The sequence below is a fragment of the Suricata suricatta genome, chromosome 15 (assembly GCF_006229205.1).
Source record: "Suricata suricatta isolate VVHF042 chromosome 15, meerkat_22Aug2017_6uvM2_HiC, whole genome shotgun sequence".
Classification (NCBI taxonomy): Eukaryota; Metazoa; Chordata; class Mammalia; order Carnivora; family Herpestidae; genus Suricata; species Suricata suricatta.
The window spans coordinates 71,593,824-71,610,782 of NC_043714.1; the positions used below are offsets into that span (position 1 = coordinate 71,593,824).

Here is a 16,959-nt window from a genome sequence, read left to right on the forward strand (position 1 = left end):
CGCTTAACTGGTTTAACTGCAAAATGCTCACGTAAAAGAGCAAGACCTCCGCAGCGGGGGCGTGGGGCGGGTGACAGGAGGGGGGAGGGTGCCGGGGAGGCCACCAGCCGCCATCCCACAGCCGCCGAGTCTGGTGGGTGCCGCTGGAGCCCTGGTGACAGGAGAGGGGGATGCCGGGGAGGCCATCAGCCTCCATCCCACAGCCGAGTCTGGTGGGTGCCGCTGGAGCCCTGGTGACAGGAGAGGGGGATGCCGGGAGGCCATCAGCCGCCATCCCACAGCCGCCATCCCACAGCCGAGTCTGGTGGGTGCCGCCGGAGCCCTGGTGACAGGAGAGGGGGATGTCGGGGAGGCCATCAGCCGCCATCCCACAGCCGCTGAGTCTGGTGGGTGCCGCCGGAGCCCTGAGAAAGGTGGCACTTGTGTCTTTGATGCTTGGTCCCTTGTCACCAGAGCTCATTATCTGCTTGGTGTGAGTCACCGTGTCCCACTCGGTGGCCCCCACACCCTGTAGCTGAGGAGGCTGGAGAGCCTTTCCTGGTGGGAGGAGGTGGAACCAGGGAAAGCCCCAGGCCTAAGCCCCCGGGGACCCAAGGAGAGCTTTGGCTTTCTCTTTTTCTCCTTTTTAGAGAGGCCTGTGGAAGGAGCCACGGGAGAGGCACGATTCTGAGTGGCAGGAAGGGGCTGCGGGAGCAGGTGGCCTGTCTGGACCCTCATCACATGGCTCACTAAAAACACAGTCTGGTCTGCCACCCCTTGTCCTGGTCGGGTCCTGCCTGGCTGTCGTCAGCATCCAACCCCTCCAGGCTGTCACCCCTCTTTCCTGTCTGGGCTGCTCCAGAGCTTTCACCAGCCCCACCTGCCTGTCGGTCAAGGCCCTCACTGCCAGGCACAGGCCCACGTCCTCTCCTGCCTAGACCGTGGCCACCGCTTAATCCCCCTGCTTGCTAGCTGGCCCCTCTAGGCCAGGGAAAGGGCGGGGCTAACAGCCTATTATCCCTGCTCTCCTGGCCCCACTCGAGCCTGATGGAAGGATCTGTACCCTTAGACTGGGAGCTCCTGGGACAGGTCTGTCCCGTCTGTCTCTGCATCTCAGTGCTTGACATACAGTTAAACCGGACCCTCTTACCTGGTGCAGCGGCGCCTCCCAGGGACCCTGGGCAATGTTGGGAGACGTAGTCGATGTTAGAAGCTGCGAGGGGGTGACATTGGCCAGTGCCATTCCTGCAGTGCACAGAGCAGTGCCCCCTTCGCCCACAAAGGGCTCTGCAGCCCCAATGCCCACAGTGCCAAGGTTGAGAAGTCCTGCCCGATCCCATGGTCGTAACTCAAGGGACGTTTGCTGAATGAATCCGTGATGTCAGACACTGTGAAATGCTGGGTGCTTGCCGTCTTCCACATGCTGAGCTGAGCGCCTGTCTTGTCTGCCTTAAATCCGCCCTTCAACCCACAAGGTTTTAAGCACCGTGAGCCCGTGGGCGTATCTTCCTTACACCCCGCCTGCCCTGCATCTGGCCCCGTGCCTGGCACACACAGGGGCTCAACACGCGTTTGGAGAAACTGAAGCCCAGAGAGGCCATCTGCCCTGAGAGTGGCCCCCGGGGCTCCGACACTGTCATGCTCTTCCCACATCACTCCAAACAGTAACTGCCTGCAATTCCCAAAGTCTTTTACACCCGCAGGCTCACTGGCCTTTGGAAATGCAGGTAAAACACGTTTCATTCAGCCTCTTTTAGCGATGAGGAAGTTGAGATACGGCCCTCAGTGACTTGGCTCCAGCACTGCAGGAAGTAGCAGGTGGGCGAGTGGGTGGCGGGGCGGGGGTGGGGTCTGTATGTCCTGGTGTTCAGAGGTATGGCACTGTCTCCTTTGCCGAGAGTCTAAAGTAGCCACGCCAGGGTGTGTGCTGGGGGGCGTTTATCCTTACCTGGGGTTTGATCATCGTATCAAGCCTCAGAGGTGAATCGAGAGACTCCTAAGTTGGAGTCAGAGGTCTGTGGACGGAGGATCCGGCTCTGTCGCAAGTTGGGAGATCTTGGCCAAGTTCTGTAGACTCATCTCATCTCTGTTTCCTCTTTGGCTGCATGGAGGTGCTGCTGCTGGAAGACACGGAGGACAGGAGGCTGGGACACCCCACCGCCACCACTCCCTGCCCCCTGGCCCAGAGCTCTAGTCCAGTGCCTGTCCTTGGTGTGGTGGGGTCGCCTGTGTGGTTAAACGTGCTTGTTGGTTATGCTACGTGAAGGAAGCCACAGAAGGACAAACACTGTTCGATTCTGCCTCCGTGACGTCTCTATTCAAATTCACGAGCCAGGAAGCAGAACGGCAGTTTCCAGGGCTGGGGGCAAGGGAGGGAGGATCAGTGTTTAATGGGGCAGAGAGTCTGTTTGGGGTGATGAAAATCCTGGAGATGGACATGGTGACTGTCGTATAATGTCATGAATGTACTTAGTGCCATTGAATTTGACACTTAAAAATGGTGAAAGTGGGGGGTGCCTGGGTGGCTCAGTCGGTTAAGGGGCTGACTTTGGCTCAGGTCATGATCTTGCAGTTCATGGGTTCAAGCCCTGAGTCCGGCTCTGTGCTGACAGCTCGAAGCCTGGAGCCTGCTTTGGATTATGTGTCTCCCTCTCTCTGCCTCTCACCCATTCCTGCTCTCTCTCTTTTTCATTCTTTCTCTTTCTCTCTCAAAATTAAATAAAAACATTTATAAAATGGTTAAAATGGTAATCATTATTGCATGCTATTATGTTACCACAATAAGAAAAAATTTAAAAGTTGATTCTTGGGTTTTTCAAAAAGATTTGTGTGTTTGGTCTCATCCATCAAGTTCTTTTTTAAAAAATGTTTATGTATTTATTTATTTTGAGAGAGAGAAAGAGAGAGTGCGTGCACAAGCAGTAGAGTGGCAGAGAGACAGAGAGAAAGAGAGAGAGAGAGTGAAAGAATGAAAGAGAATCCCAAGCAGGCTCTACACTGTCAGAGCTGAGCCTGACTCAGGGCTCCAACTCACGAACCACAGCCTGAGCCAAAACCAAGAGTCAGGCACTTAACTGCCCGAGCCACCAAGGCACCCTGAATCAAACCAAGTTCATAATCTAACTTTTCTTTCACAAACGAGGGTGTCCAGGTGGAGAGAAACCACTCTGGGGGTCAGAGAAGATGCCTGCAAAGATCTTGGGACACCTTCTCACTAAAAAGGAATCAGGGCAAAGGTCAAGAATATTCACCCAGTTCAGAAACCTAGCAGATACAAGTGGTTGGGGCATCGATGCACTTAATGCACGAAGTGGTTTGCACCTCTTTCTGTGTGTGCTGCATTCCCACTGGGGGGGTGGGGTTCGGATCAGATGAGCGATACCTACACAGGGCGCATCAATCCCAGAACCACACATATGCTCACCCCAGTGTCAGCAGCACCCAAGGGTTTGCTGAGTGAATGCAAAAACAAGCAAACACATTGAATAGAAGGAGCTGGTGTCACACCGAGTATCGATTCCCAGATTTGCCACTTAATGCCTGACGCCTCGCACTCTCCTCCCAAGCCTCGGTTTCCAAGCATAAATAATAATGGTGCTTGACTCATAGGCTTGTCTCAAGAAGTAAGTATAGAATGTGATAAGCTCACAACAAGGTATTGATTATCATATTATTACCAGGCAGTAACAACGTATGAAGCACGGACTTTACACTCCAGAGAGAGAATTTTCTCTGTTAGATTAGCATCAGAGCTCCAAGGTGCTTCAGGCGGACTGGCGCAGCGTGTCATCCAGAGCTGGGACAGGTGGGACACAATCCAGGACTCACTCGACCACAGCCCTCTGAGCTGGTGCAGAGAGCCTCGGGCTCTGTGATTTCAGGGGTGTCCCTCTTATGTAACTCTGCCCAACACCGGCCCCCTGAGCCACCAGGCAGGCACTATGTTCCTTTCCCTGCTCAGGCTGCCCTTCGTGCACTGTTGCAATTTTCACAGGGTGAACTATAGTCACATCAGGCACTGAGTTGGGAGCCCAGCCCTGCACCTGTGCCTGCGTGCCTCTGGTGTCCCAGGCTCGCCGTGAGAGATGAGTGTGCGCCCCTCCGGGGGGCTGGGGGCCCAGGCGAGACCACCTTTCGTGGGCCACCAGCCCCGAATAGCAGTTTCCGAACTTCTCAGAAGGGCTCTGCCTGCTTACGAGACAAGTCTATAATTATAATTTTTGATTGAGAAGACAGCCTGACTCGAGCTGGAAGTGGTGGGGCTATGGAGCGGTCACGCCTCGGTTTCCTTCCCAGAAAGCCCTCAGCTAGGAACGACACACCTTTGATTAATGTATGGTAGAGTTTTCTTCTTAGGTGATTTCGAACTCCTCGTTAATGCTTTCAGAATATTAATTTGTTCTATTTTCAGCCAGGGAAAGCTGAATGTTTTCTGGATCTTTCCCACTCCAAGTGGCCTTCTTTACTGGCCATCCTCAGTTTCAGTCATATCACCGCAGGTGAGGCTGTATCGCCAGGGAGGGGTTGAGGGCCCACCAACAGCCCGGAAGATGGCCGATCTCGTCAGATCACTCATCAGGCAGCCAGAGCTCAGGGAAGTGAAGTGACCCGCCCGATGTCACATGGACGGAATGGCCTGGGATGCGGTGTATGTCAGACAGAGCCTCGCGCCCTTTTTGCTGCCCCTCTTGGGCTCCCAGGCCTCTGCGGCAAGTGCAGGAGGGGGGCGGGGGAAGGGACGGCGGAGAGGACTTGGAAAATGGGTTGATCTAAATGAATGGCTGGCAACAGAGACAAAGTAGAAAAGCACCCCAGACAGTCTGGGTTCGGCTGCTTAAAATAGGCAAAGAAATTCTTCAGCTAATGTATAATCACCACAGGGATTAATGCAGGTCTGCTCCTTGGGGTTAATTTATACTCCATGAACCCCTATTAGATGAGATTTCTAAAATGCGTAAGAGCACAGTGCTCGTTAGGGGCTTTCATAAAAGCCTGGCTCCGGGAGAGGAAAGGGAGCCTGGTACCCTGATGCCGGCCCAGAATAACCCCGGGCGAGGCTGCCTTTGGGGACAGGTGCGGGGGGGGGGGGCGGTGTGCTGCTGACCCGTGGGGCTCTGCCTGGCAGCGCGACCCTCGCTCCTGGCCCGTTTCACACTCAGGGAAGCAGCGGGTGTGGATGGCGAAGAAGCTGGGGGCCGTCCTCAAATCCCAGAACAGGGGCAGAAGGGGTCCTGGAGAACCTCTTGTCCAACCCTCCTCTGCCACCCACTGCTGGGCAGGTGGGGAAATCGAGGTCCAGAGGGGTGAGAGCTCATTGTCAAGTGCGTTTCTTCTTCCCCACTTCTGGATATAACCGAACACCCTTCAGTCCTGCCCAGCGTCCCCGGCAACGTCTTCTCCTACCCTCTTCCTTAGTCAGCACGGATCCTGTCCTCACCCCGCAGAGGGACATTTCACTCATTACCTCCTCTCTCACTTACTCAGAGTGACACACTGACCACCTTCCTGCCTGGTGCCGTGTTCGGCTCTGGAAAATGCAGCCACATTTCATGCTGCGTTTCCCCTCAGAGGGCTGTGGGGTGCAGGGCAAAATGATCAGCAATGAACTCCAAGCTTCCTTCTAGCTCTTGCTATTCAGTGAATCTCTGCTGAATAATGAAGGAATCTCCTGATTGGTTTGTCTCCTCCCGTCTCTCTCTGTCAGTTCAAGACACACACACACCCTGACAGATAATTCTTCCAGAAAACAGCTCCGATTTCCCAGACCCCTCAATGGCCCCCATGGCCTTGACAAACTCCACACACCCAAACCCCTTTGGGTTGCTGATGGCGCACATCCAGACGGTGTAGAGCTCCTGGCTGGTTGCAGAGCCTGCAGGCTGTCCTTGCGCTGGGCGGGAGCAGTGGGTTCCCATTGGTTCATGGCCTGGCAGCCCTTCCTCCACCCCCTACATCTGTTGGGGGAGTCAAACTCACTTTTTAAGGCTCTCGTGCCACGTCACCTCCTCCAGGAATGCCCTCCAGAGGTAGGGTCCCTCCCATCTCTGAAGTCTTCTCAGAGCTCTTTCCAGCAGTTGGTTTTGTAATTCCGTCGAGTTTCAGCTCATGCTTGAGCCCCATGTACTACGGTTTCTGCATCTGTAAAATGGGACATTAACAGTACCTGTCTCACTCATCGTGAAGACTGAGTACATAGTTACGTAAGCTAGCAGATCCACTAGGTCGGTAGGTGCTCATTATTGAAGTGATTTTTTCTGTCACTGTCATGCACTGTTTGATAGAGTAGGATCTCCATGTGTTGTCAGATTTCATAGCACTTGCAGCTGTTCCTTCCAGGCAAGTCAGACCTGGCACCGGAGTGTTCAGTGAACTGTGTCACTCATTCTGGGCCCTCTGAGGTGCCAGGCCCTGAGAATGCAGAGGAGGCACAGGCCTGCCTTCCCGCAGCCTGTGGTCTGCTGGGGAGACAGAGACGGCACAGATCAGCTGCTCCGGCATTGGGTCAGAGAGGGACGGAGGCTGAGGGTCCCATGAGTTAATGTGAAGAGATTCATTGTGCTCTGGCTAACCGAGGGGGAACTTAAACGGTGTTTTTCTTCCCTAAATTTTGGCTGAGACTCCAAAATTGAGAACAAAGGGCATTAAGTGCTCAAAGATTTTTCATTAAGTTTATTTACTTATTTTGAGAGAGAGAGAGAGAGAGAGAGAGAGAGAGAGAGAGAGAGAGTGAGTGAGCATGAATGGGATAGGGGCATACAGAGAGGGAAAGAGAGAGAATCCTAGGCAGGCTCATGCCCTGAGCTGAGATCATGACCTGAGCTGAAATCAAGAGTTGGATGCTCAACTCAACCGGCTGAGCCACCCAGGCACCCCAAGTGGTCAGAGATTCTAAATACTGAAGGTGGAGAGCCTGTGAAGACCTGCTAAGGGGTGGCCCTCAAATCAGTCTGAAGGCCCTGGCCTTCCTCTCTTTTGGCAGAGGGTCAACAGGGAAAGCATGGAAGGTGGCATTTTCTGAAGCCGGAGGGTGCCAGCATGCTGGAGTGTGTCCTGTGTCCTCCCCAGGGCGTAGACAAGGCAGGTGAGGGAGGGTGGGCTTCCTGTATTCATACTATTTCTGAGCATCTGAATGCTTGGCCTGGGATGCTATGGGGAATGGAGGGGTCACTGTGGCTTGGGATGAGTGACACATGGAGCTTGCAGGGCAGGGAAGCAAGCCACGAGCTGTCTGGCCACGGGCCCAGGGTGTGTGGGATGGTTGACTGTAAGCCAGCGGCTAAGAAGACATTATAAGCCACAAGCCAGAGACAGCTTCACCCAAGCGAGGGGACTGCAGCCAGAGACCCCAGTGGAGGTGCTTCCACGGGGATCCCAAAAGTGCTCCCCAGGAAAGGGGTGAGCACTCAGGTACCTGCCCATGGGGCCTCCAGTGTTGGACGACAATAGGACAGTTCCTGCCCCTCGGCTGTCCGCCTCCGTTCTCCCACGGCACCCTGGAGGAACCAGAGGCAGGCTGGGGGGAGGAGAGAAGGAGAAAGAATGATGAGCCCCTTCCCCAAAGGAGTCTCAGCCCAGGACAGGAGGATGCTGGCAAAAAGAGGTTGTGAATACGGTGACGCTTTAGGCTTTGGTGTTGGGCTGAACGGCACGGCTTAAAACCGCAACACGCTAGCACCTAAGAGTTTTCTGGAAAGTCAGAGCCCTTCCTTCTCCAAAACTGGGGAAGCGGGATTCAATCCAGCAGGGACGAGGCACAGATGAGGCGGAATAAAGCTGCTGTCTGTGCTGGGGCTGAGGAGCCCCACAGAATGAGAACCCAGAAGCTCAGAAAGGTTAAGTGACTTACCTAAGGGGACACAGCAAGGAGGCGTGAGGCAGGGTCTTGAAGCCAGGAATGAATCCTCGATTCTACTGCACAGGGGTGAGGACACAGGACCGCACAGCTCCCAGGGAAAAGCAGGCTCCTTCCGTCAGGCTCAGAATAGAACCTGGCATTGACTTCAGGTGTTGGAGCGGAGAGTGATTGCAAGGTGCCCGAATAGCAGAACACAACGAGGGCAGAGGTTTGAATGTGCTTTGGAGGAGTCCTGGAGCCCTTGGCCTCTGAGGTCTGCAGGGTCCCTGCCCAGATGCCCCCAGAGAGAACTTTCCTCTGCAATTCGGGGAGCCGGGTGGGGGTGGCGGCTTCCGGGGAGCGATTTCCAGGGATTTTCCTGCACTTCATTTAAGCGCTTTCAGGCACAGCAGCACCTGGTAACCCGATGCTGAAAGCGCTCGGTGTTCAAGACCCAGGGTCAGAGCAGAGAGCAGGGATAGAGGGAAAAACGCCCAAGAAAGAGGCAGCTGAGTGATCGGGCATCCTGGGAGCGCTGAGTCAGGGCTATCTTTAGAGGTGGCCTCAGAGGGGGCAGGCGGGAGGGGTGAGGCGAAGAGAGCGGCTCCCAGCAGGGGAGGGGACCGAAACCAAATGACCAGGGGAGCTTTTAAAAAATAGTGTTGTCCAGGTCCCTTTCTAGGTCAATCCTTTCCTTCCTTCCTTCCTTCCTTCCCCTCCCTCCCTTCCTCTCTTGTTTCTTTCTTAATAAATATTATTTATTTTGGGAGAGCACAAGCTTGTGAGGGGCAGAGAGAGGGGGACAGAGGATCCGAGACAGGCTCTGCGCTGAGAGCCAGTGTGGGGCTTGAACTCACGAACTATGAAATCATGAGCTGAGTCAACATTGGACGCTCCACTGACTGAACCACCCAGTGCCCCTAACTCAGTGTTTCTGGTGGTGGGTTCCGAGTGTCAGTATTTTTATCTTTAAAGCTCTCTGGAGGGGGTTTGTTTTGCCGCAGGGATTGAGAACAAGATTGGACGGCAGTCTGGGGGTGCTTCTCAGGAGGCCAGAGCGGGTTGTTTGGGGCTTTCCTGGAGGAAAGGGGTGGGAGTCCAGAGGGCACGGTGGGACATGCAGAGGGGGGACAGGCGGTTCCATGTGACTGCAGGGGGCCCACGGGAGGCTGAGCTGCACCAGGAAAAGCCTCGTGTGCTCAGCTCAAGGTGAAAGCTTCCTGGAAGCCGTGGGGTTTTCAGCGTGCATTTTCAGCGAGGGATGACATCACTGGGGTGTCAGTGGGGGAGAGAAAATGGAGGATAAACACTCCTTCCCCATGTCCCCCCGAAGGGAGGGTTCTGGAAGGAGTTCTGAATACATCAAGTCCTATAAGCCAGCTCCTATTAGCCACAGCAGCACCCCGAAATGCACCCTGACATTGATGTTCCCTCGCCTCTATCTCATTCTCCCGGAACCCTGTCTCCTCCTTCCTGGAATCATCTCCCAAACAAACTTCCTGCACCCCAGACCTTGTTTCAGGCTGTTTTGGGAGATCCCAAACCAAAATAAGCCTCAGAGGGGCCTGTGGCCCCTGATGGAGAAGTCAGATGGGGACAGAGGTAAACTCAACACATGAGACACATCCAGTGATGAACTTCAAGAAAATAAAGGAAGGGTGCCAGGAACTCTCTTGGGCGTTATGGAAGGCTTCCTGGAGGGAGGGTTATCTATGAAGAGACCTGAAAATCAGGAAGATATTGGCCTGGGAAAGAGCATGTGTGGGTGTAGGGAGGGGTAGCAGGTGTGGGGATGAAAGTCAGTGCGGCAAATCCTCCAAGACTGTCTGCAGACAGTGTGGCATTCATGGGGACCGGGGGAGGGTTGCATGGGCTTGGAGTGCAGAGACTGCTTGTCATTTTTCATCCCCAGGGTCCTTTTCCCTGTTCCCTTTGCCCCCCATCCTTCTTCCTCCTTTACAAGGTCGTCTCCGTCCTCAACCTCTTCTTTCTGCTGCCTGGAAACACCCAGCTGGCTGCCTCCAAGTACTTAACAAAGAAAACAAATCGTGTTGCCTAAGGAGAACGTCTGTGGATTCTGCTGCCTGGTTTGTGGCTCCTCCCAAAGCAGATGGAATTGGCAGAGAGGAAGAAGGTCCGTCTCCCGACAGGCAGGTGAGATTTTATGGGGAATAATAAGAGGATTTCTGTCAAGCAGTCGTGATGGGTCCTAACAGTGTCTGGGTGTTTATATCTGGGTGAGTATAGGTCATGGCGGAGTCCCCAGGCATGTGAAGTTTCTAGCTGGCAATGGGGGCGGGTAGGGATTTCTAGGGCGGGAAACTTTGATTTTTCTCAGCAGGTGTGATGCGTTGGCAAGTTGGGTTTCCAGGCGGGCGCCCGACACCCACAGGCGCTCATCCAATGTTACTACGATCGTTAATTATTTTATCAGTTCTTTCTCCCCCACCGGGGGCATCGGTTCCAGCAAGCAATCATCCCTCACACCCATGTACTATGACGTGGCCCAATCCAGAACCCCGAAGGCACCTGCTTCGCCTGTCAGGGTTTTCCCCTCGCTCTGGCTTTCAGGGTGCTCGGTAATCACCCTGCACCCCCTGCTCAAGGCAAGAGGGTCCGTTGCTTCTTCTCTGGGGGTGGGGGGGGCACCAGGTTCCTTCTTAACTCTGTGCCTCCAAGATCTGCCCTCCCACCACCACTGGTTGGAGCCACAGGATCCCCTCCCCTTAAGGTGGGTTTACACCGGCTCTTTAAGGCTGATGATGACACCCTGAAAGATGCAGGTGTTGACTCCTTCTCCACCCTCTGTCCCGGGGCTGGTTCCATCTGCACATCAGGAGCCAGATGGCCACACTAGCTTCAAGTGTCACATTCTGACAAGACACCGTTTAGAGGAAAAAGAAAAGACTGCTCCCGCAGCACAATCCCACGAAAGAGGAAACTTTCGAAGAAGCTTCTGGCAGACCCCTTATTTATCTGTGGCTGGAAGTGGGTCCTGTGCTCATGCCTGCACCCGTCGCTGGCAGGGGGCTGGGCAGACCGCGCCTCTGGTCCAGCCCTGTTCATCTTTCACTCACTCTCTTTCCCCCGGACCTCCCTGGAGTCCTCCAAAGATTTCCCTCCTGTGTCCCAGTACCCAGCTGCTGAACTGAAAGGGAGCGGGAGAGAAAGGAAATGAGGGAGATGACATCTTTAGAGCAAGACAGTTTTCAAAAAGAGGAGTCTCCCCCCACCCCCCCCACCCCCCGCCTTCATTTGCAGGTGAAGTAAAGCAAGGGAAAGGCAATGTGGGGAAATGCTGAAGAATCAGTTAAGAATATCTTCTTAGGGGACCATGGGGAGAGGAAGGGGGAAAGAGAGCAGAGAAGAGTGAGGGACACAGATCAAGGGAGACTACTGAATACTGAAGACGAACCATGGACTGAAACGGGAGGGGGAGGGAGGGAGGGGGTGATGGTCATGGTGGGGAGCACTTGTGGGGAGAAGTACTGGGTGTTATATGGAAACCAATTTGACAATAAACTATAATTAAAAAATAAATAAATATATATTAGAGAAAAAAATTTCAGCCATAAAAAAAAAGAATATCTTCTTGACTTTCCATTCTCCAGATGTCTGCACACCAGGAGAAAATGATCTGTTAAAAAAAAAAACAATAACAAGTAAAGGGAAAGAAAAAACCTTTCAGAGCTATGAAGTCATGCTCCGTAGCTGACAGGAAGCTGGAGATCTCTCTAGAAAAAAACTTGAGGCCACTCAACCTTAGGAAACTGGGGACATGGTCAGGCTGGTCTTTTTGTTAGTTTGTTTATGAATGTTCTTGGACCATTGTAGAAAGTTGGTAATTCCGTATCATAACACACATTTTTATCCCCTGCCTATCTGCGTCCGGGAAGTTCTGAACTTGGGTGTTGGCCTCATCTCCAGGCAGGGGGCTGGGCCCATCACGGGGGTTAGCATATTGTAAATGCGCAGTAATCGTTTCCTAGGAAATCAGATGGAGGAGAAGGAATAGAGGTCGATGCTCTCCACCCTGGCCTCTTACACATTCCCAGTTCATCAGCACATTCCTTAAACCCATCCCAGGTTCTCTGTCCTCACTCCTACTGCCCCTCCTGCCCCAGCCCTGTGCACGGCCCCATGGGAAACATGCACTTCATGGTGGATTCAAAGCTACTGCACTCTAAGGTATAAATGGCTGGATGTAACTCTTGTCTGTCCTGCCTACTGTGGTTTGCAGAGCCTTTTCGAGAAGCATGTTCTGTGAACTCTGGGAAGCAGCCACTCAGTAACCAGGGTATAGACTAGGGGGAAGGGGAGGCAGGAGGGAACATTTGGGCTCCACACTGGTCTGGATGTGAGCTGTGAGGTTATGGCCAGGTCTCTACCTTCTCCCCCCCGAGTTGGGCACTTTCCTCCCTTGAATCACTGCAATGCACTGGTTTCCTGCATTCCCCTAAGAAATGAGTTGCCCTCAATCTTTGCTTCAGGGTCTGCCTCTGGGAGGATGCAGATGAAGGCCCCACAGGCTATTATTCATGGAGACCAATATGCCGAGCTGTCCGCCTGACATCTTGATTTGGCTTCACGGCCTGGTCTGACCCAGAGGCAACATAGCACGTGAGAGAGACAACAAGGGTCAGAGGCTCTGTCTCTCTGCTCCATCCCTCCTGGCTGAGTCATCTGGGACTTTCTGCTCAGCATCCTTAGCCGGTTGTATTGAAGGTAAGGCCCCCTTTTCCAGATGGTTCACTTGTGTCAGAGAGTTCTGGGGAGGAAGTGTCCAATGAGCCTTCCCTGGGGCAAGATAAATCCTCTGCTCCTAAGTGGCAGCTCAGGGACCAAGCTTGAGGCAAGGACACGGGACAGTGTGTGTTGAGATGTGTCTGTGGAGTGAAGGAGGAAATCCGGCCATCCCCGGGGTCCCCCACTGGCTGCCTCTGTCCTAACTGGGACAGGCACAGTGGGCGGGCACACTAGCATCTCCACCCTGCTGGCCACCTGGGAGGGAGACAAAGAAAGCCAGACTTTAGGGCCAAAAGGGCAAACAGGGCAGCAGGGCAGAAAATGGCTCCCTGATGGCAGGGAAGGGAGGGGAAGCAGAGGAATGTCCAAACAGATGTGCAGAAAGAGAGACGCACCCATAAACAAGTGAGCAAACAAACAGATCTGTAGTTACAAATGACGAGGTGGTGTGTGAACAAGAAAGGGGAGCTTCGCGGAGAAGGTTAGATTGGAGCTACGGCCCGAAGGACAAGAAAGAGCTATCCATGCACCTGCTTCTCTGTGCACATTCACTGAGATCCTGGGCCTGGGGTTGGGGGAGGTTAATGTCTCAATTTGTTCAATGAACAAACTCAACCCAGATGCTGGGGCGGTGGAGCTGATGGGTGTTAGAACCAGAATTGGTCTTTGGTGTCTTCCCTGCGCAGGGCCCTCCCTGCCTTTCCTCTGCAAAGTGTGTGGTGGGCAGACGTGCGCACAGGCTCCAGCCTGATTGCACCAGGGGGCTCCTTAGGGAACGGTTCCCACCATGGCTTTGTCACACATCCTACCTGCCTCTTTGCCAGGGGCCTGGCTCTCTGCCCCACCGCCTGCTCTCCTGTGACCATCTTCTCTCTCCTCCCAGCTTTGTCTCCTCTCGGGTCCTCAGGAGTCCGAAAAGGATGGAGGGAGACGCAGGTGTGATAGAACCGCGGGAGGTGAAGGAAGCCTCACCTGGAAGGGAGTGGGGGCCCCTGCAGGGGGCGCTCTCACACCGGTACCCTCCTTACAGCTGCCCAACCAGCTGGGGAAGGAAGAGAATTATCTTCACAAGAGAGGGTACTTTTCACATTGGGATCTCATCTCCTGCCTTGAAGAAAGGGCGGGAAGGGCTCTCCCGCCCCAGTAACAAAGCACTAACCACCGTTTGCAGCCAGTGAGATACCACCACGGCCTCAACCTCCTGTTCTTCCCCAGTGAACTTCTGTTCAGAACAATCCTCCCCAATTTCCTCCTAAAACCTGGGAAGAGCTGACCTACCCCTTTTTCCTTCTGACCTGCCTGTGGTTCACCATCGTTTGCTTGTCCAGAACTGCATTTCTTCTGCTCGTCCAGAATGAACTCCTTTTGCTGGTATCATATCTAGCTGTTTTATTTTTAAGGTTGACAGATGTCATGGAGATAATAATAACTGTCCCTTTCTGAGAGCCTGCTAGGAGCCCACTTCTCACTGAATCCTCAAAGAACCTAGACGGGGAGTTATTGACACCATGCGTTAGCTTTATCTCCTGTGCGTCCAAACTGTAGAAGTGGAGTCACACTAATTTGAACCCCAGAAAAAATGGAGGCGGGGCTATTGTGAAGAGAAAGGAGTGTCTCATGTGCCCAAGAGCAAGAATTCGTGACCCTCAGTGAGGTTCTCCCACCACAGCCTGCAAAGCTGAGCGGATTTTCTCCCTGCTGTACCATCTCTGCTCCTCTTTGAGCATCTCATTGTGTCCCTCCTGTCTCCCTTTCCCTCCCTCTCCCCCTCCTTCCCTCTCTCTCTCTCACCTGCCCTGCACCCCACTAAAATAAACATGGCGGCCACACAGCTGTCCTGACCTTCCACACCATGGATTCAGTCACTCAACAGACCATTTTCTCTGTCCCAATTCAAAACACCCAGGGGAAGGGACCAATCGGCCGCAGCTGAGGGAGAAGGTATTGCGCGAACTATGTGATTTCTGTAGACCAGTGGGTGGAGGTGGCAGGAAGGGAGAGGCGTGTGGTCATTCCCCGAAAGTGGCCCAGATAGAAATGGTGACAGGTGTCCATTACATTCATTACACGGGTGAGCGAACTGGGCCTCAGACAGGCCAAGTTTATAATGTCATACGGGGGGCCTGCCAGTGGGATGGGGATGTGAACACAGGACCATCTGATTCTCCAGAATATTTCCTTTGTGTTGTCCCAGGGTTTCTAATAGTGTGAGATGCATGCCAAAGGTGGTGTGTGCAGTAATGTTTGGTGCTAAGTGGACATTTAAATTTTAATGTATATTAGAAGAAGAATAATCAGCACATAAAACTCACAATGTAGAATTTCTTTTTTTTAATTTATTCATTTATTTTTTTGAAAGAGAGACAGTACAAATGGGGGAGGGGCAGAGAGAGATTGCACGTGAGAGAATCCTAAGCAGGCTTTGTGCTGCCCCCATAGAATCCCAATGCAGGGCTCAAACTCACGAAAACATGAGATCATGACCTGAGCCAAAACCAAGAGTCAGACACTTACCCTACTGAGTGCCCTAGCACCTCCAGAAATTCTTTTATAAAAAGATAGTAAATGATAAAAAAATGAGCCAATTAAAATATGCATTAGGTAAATCATAGTGTAGGTACCTTAGTACATAGATATGACAAAAATTATGAAGGTGGCTTGCAAAGAACTAAAGTTTGATAAATCTCAGCAGGGGTATTATCATTCTGCTACTGAGGCACTTTCCCCCTCAAAGTCTAAGGATCTTACCATATTATTCCCTAGTTCTCCTGTTTCATCTTCTCTCTTCAACAAAAACAAAGTGTAGGAACCCACTTATCATTTCTGCTTGTGCTTCCAAAGCAAAATGACAGAAATCTACTGCACATCGAGTCTCTGTTCATCTGTCACATAAAGCGCACCCCGGCAGGACAAACCTTTGTGTAGACTCCATTCTTCACAGGAAGGGTCTGCCTGTGCCACCAGCTGGGATGAAATACATCTCCTTATTTTTGCAATCAAGCATGAGATCCCCACACTTCTCAGAAAGCCCGTGGTCCCTCACAAGGGCCCCAGAGTCACCCTGGGGATCTGCGCTGTTCTGTGAGGCCAGGTCTGCCCATGGTCTCCAGGGAGAACTGCGAAGCTGGAAGCTGTCATCAGAAAGTGCCATCAACGGGAACTTGTGTCCCCTGTCACAATGGCTCCCTGGCTGGTCCAGATCTCCATGGGAGTCACTGGGGGCAAACGCCCCCAGGGAACCAGAGACAGTTGTTGGGGAAGTGGACAGTCTGGGTCTGGGTGGCTTCTGTGTGTGGCTATACTGTGGCCTCAGACAAGCACCTCTCGTCTTCCCCTTTCCAGGCTCTGTTCAGGACGCTCATCCAGTCCTTCCTGCTGTCATCCTCAGAATGAGAATCCACCTCAGAGTGAGAAGGCATCCTGTTGGTCAGAAGACACTGACTAGGACTATTGCATTTTAACCCAACACACTTCTTTAACTTTGTATTTCTAAATGGGTTGAGAGTTTGGTTATTTCCTTCTAGCTCGCTGTGTGAAATGTCCACTTCCATTCCAGATCTCTGCAAACTTCAACATGTTTAAAGCGGGTTCTAGTTCAACTTCGTGAAAATCCATTCACTGAAACCCAACTCCATGGTTGATCATTTTATCGGAGGAGCACATTAGTAAATTACCAAATCTCTTGATTAACCAAACACTGGTTTTAAGGGTTTGTAGGTTTGAAGTGGTTTGTGGCGTGTGCATATGTGTGTGTGTGACGGGGCTGGGGGTGCTGGGAACCTTAGTTAACTGGTCTCTGTCCCATCTTAGAGCAGCAGTTCAAGAAATGTGTTATTGAAAGGGATTAAGAGGTGCAAACCCACTGTTATGACACAAATAAGTCACAGGGATGAAAAGTGCAACACAGGGAATGTGGTCAATAATATTGGAATACACTTATTATGGTAGAGACTTCATAATGTATATAATTGTTGAATCATTGTGTTGTACACCTGAAACTTATTTAATATTATATGTCAGCTATCTTTCAAAAAAAAAATTGAAAAAAATGATTCACTCATCCAAAGTTTAGAGCTAGAGGACAGTTCAGACTTCTTATAGGCACATTTACTGCATGACTCTTTCAACATTTAGCTTCAGCTTCTAAATAAACCTGTACCAATTTGATAGGTTACAAATAAAAAAAATCCCTCAGCTGGGTGAAGAGTCAATAAATCCACACCATGGAATGGAAACTATATACTTTATGGTTTTCTCACTGAAACATGATCCTATATTCGGGAGTGCATTCACATACATAAAACTGGATACGAATTGACTCAAATGTCAGCAACGTTTTTTTGTTTTTTTTTAAAATGCAAAGTATCACTTGAGTTTGGCCAATTCATTTTGTAAAGGTT

The 16,959-nt window shown here is 52.1% G+C and overlaps 2 long non-coding RNA genes across 2 annotated transcripts in view; both read left to right on the forward strand.

Annotated features, from left to right (window-relative positions):
• The window catches only part of LOC115279069, a 29,673-nt gene extending 28,921 nt beyond the window's left edge, over nucleotides 1–752 (forward strand). Inside the window, exon 2 of the long non-coding RNA XR_003903181.1 lies at nucleotides 630–752. This is a non-coding gene — a long non-coding RNA (uncharacterized LOC115279069). The remainder of the gene's footprint in view (nucleotides 1–629) is intronic.
• A 9,023-nt stretch (nucleotides 753–9,775) lies between these two features.
• On the forward strand, nucleotides 9,776–14,376 carry LOC115279070. The gene is made up of 3 exons (XR_003903182.1): nucleotides 9,776–9,967; nucleotides 12,304–12,538; nucleotides 13,443–14,376. It is a non-coding gene; the product is annotated as an uncharacterized LOC115279070 (long non-coding RNA).
• Nucleotides 14,377–16,959: the final 2,583 nt, after the last annotated feature.